The sequence below is a fragment of the Schistocerca piceifrons genome, unplaced genomic scaffold (genome assembly GCF_021461385.2).
Source record: "Schistocerca piceifrons isolate TAMUIC-IGC-003096 unplaced genomic scaffold, iqSchPice1.1 HiC_scaffold_1424, whole genome shotgun sequence".
NCBI classification, from domain to species: Eukaryota; Metazoa; Arthropoda; class Insecta; order Orthoptera; family Acrididae; genus Schistocerca; species Schistocerca piceifrons.
The window spans coordinates 42,501-45,000 of record NW_025727263.1 but is presented as its reverse complement, the minus strand read 5'-3'; the positions used below and the strand labels follow the sequence as shown (position 1 = coordinate 45,000).

General features: G+C 63.2%; 1 pseudogene; it reads left to right on the top strand.

Annotated features, from left to right (window-relative positions):
- LOC124734349 overlaps positions 1-2,500 on the top strand; it is a 7,963-nt pseudogene that overhangs the window by 2,553 nt on the left and 2,910 nt on the right.

Sequence of the window (2,500 nt, the reverse complement as noted above, 5' to 3'; positions counted from 1 at the left end):
TTCGCGCCCCGGTGCTTCAACCTGCGTGCAGGATCCGAGCTCGGTCCCGTGCCTTGGCCTCCCACGGATCTTCCTTGCTGCGAGGCCGCGTCCGCCTTAGCGTGCTCCTCCGGGGGCGCGCGGGTGCGCGGATTCTCTTCGGCCGCCATTCAACGATCAACTCAGAACTGGCACGGACTGGGGGAATCCGACTGTCTAATTAAAACAAAGCATTGCGATGGCCCTAGCGGGTGTTGACGCAATGTGATTTCTGCCCAGTGCTCTGAATGTCAACGTGAAGAAATTCAAGCAAGCGCGGGTAAACGGCGGGAGTAACTATGACTCTCTTAAGGTGGCCAAGTGGCGGCGGTGTGGCTGCATCCGGACTTGGCTTTTCGTAGTGCGGTCTTGATGTAGTCGTGCTGCTGCTGCGAGGTGCCTTCCTTGGGTTGTAGTTACAGGGAGAGTGATGCGCAATACATGGGCCTAGCCCTCTTAGCCTCTCCTCTCCTGCGGTCTTCTCCCCTTCTCGTGGGCCCGCTGATTTTCGCAGAGTGGAAGACCGCACCAGGGGCTTGGGGGGGTTACCAGCCCCCCCTCGCACTATCCCTTTGTTAGTTGGGGGCAGTATTCAGAGAAAAAGTGGTGGCCCTTCCGCTGAAGGTGCCACCCCAACTTCCCCAGCACCTAGCCGGCCAACCGGCCGTGCCGAAAATTTTGTAACTTTTGCAGCTATGTATACCTGTAGTGAGTGCCACCGCAGCTTCACCACCAAGAACGGTCTCGGGGTCCATCGCCGCCGCCAACACCTTGCGGCCGCCAACGCGGAGATCGTCACGGAGAGGCATCGCGCGAGGTGGACGGAGGAAGAAGTCCTGTCGCTCGCCAAGGCAGAGGCCGAACTGTTCCTCGAGAGGGACGCCCGGTTCTTCTTTGTAAATCAAGAACTCATCAGGATGTTCCCCGACCGAACGCTTGAGGCAATCAAGTGCCGACGGCGGCAAGCTGCCCACAAGCAGCTTGTCCGCCAATTCATGGAGGCGCTTGAGATCGGTCGGGGGGAAGAGCCGGCGTCCCGCCGGGGAGCAGCGAGCCCGCTGCCTGACGCGGGCGAGGCCGCTGCGCCGCCCGTCGACGCAGCCGAGGACTTCGCGGCCGACACCACCGGGCCGCCGCCGGAGGGGCCGACTGACGCCGCCATCTGGGAGCATCTGGCGGAGCTACCCGCTTCCGCCCAGCGTTTCTCTGCCCTGGATCGTGTCATAGGTCTGGGGTGGGGCACGCCGCCCGATGTCATCCTGGGCATGCTCCCGGATGCCCTTGCGTCGGTCGGGTCCAGAGGGGAGAGATCGATCACCAGGACACAGCGGCCGCGCCAACCATCAAAGCGGCCGCCTGCCGCGCCGCCGACGCAGAAGCGCAAGCGGCGCCGCTGGGAGTACGCGAGAACGCAGGATGCCTTCCGACGGTCGCGTGCACGTTGCGTGCGCGGCCTCTTGGATGGCACCCTGCTCCAGCCGCCACCTGCCATCCCTGGTCTGCTGGACTTCTGGGCGGACCTCTTCACCAAGAAGCCCATCTCCACCGCGGGCTTCATTCGTGACCGCCTCCTCCCGCACTCAGAGCCTGTCGCTCTTGAGTGCATATGGGGGCCGGTCACACATGAGGAGGTCGCCGCCGCGTTGCCGCCCAGGGGATCAGCAGCCGGCCCGGACGGCCTTACCCCAGCGGAGTTGCGGCGCCTGCCGCACGAAGTCCTGGTGAAAGTTATGAATCTCTTCCTTCTGGCCCGCGCCCTTCCGGAACGCCTGCTTCGCGCGCGGACGTCCCTTCTCCCGAAAACGGCTGCACCAACATCCCCCGCTGACTTTCGCCCCATTACGGTCTGCTCGGTGTTGGCGCGGACCTTTCACAAGGTTCTCGCGTCACGCCTGATGCGCGCATGTGCTGTGGACGAACGTCAGCGGGCATTCATCCCTCGGGATGGGATGTTGGAAAATACCTTCATCTTGGACACTGCTCTCACCGACGCAGTTCGCTCCTGCCGCTCTGTCTTTGTGGCGTCGATCGACGTATCTAAGGCATTCGATTCGGTAGATCATGCTGCCCTTCGCCCCGTGCTGAAGGCGCATGGCCTGCCGGATTGCTTTGTCGAGTATGTCGAGCGGTGCTACGAGGGCAGCACGACAGTGATAGCGGACGGCGCCGGCGTGGGCGTGTCTGTGCAGCCAGCACGGGGCGTTCGCCAGGGCGATCCCCTCTCCCCCCTCCTGTTCAACTTTGCGGTGGACTACGTTTTAGGCCAACTGCCCTCCCACATCGGAGCTCGGATCCTCGGTCGCAGAGTCAACGCTGCGGCCTTTGCAGATGACGTCTTGCTGTTTGCAGCGACCCCGAGGGGCTTGCAGTCCCTCATCGACGCAGCTACCGCAGCCCTCGCCCACCTGGGGCTGCAGATCAACGCCCGGAAGTGTTTCACCCTCGCCTTAGTCGCGTCAGGGCGCGAGAAGAAGGTGAAGGT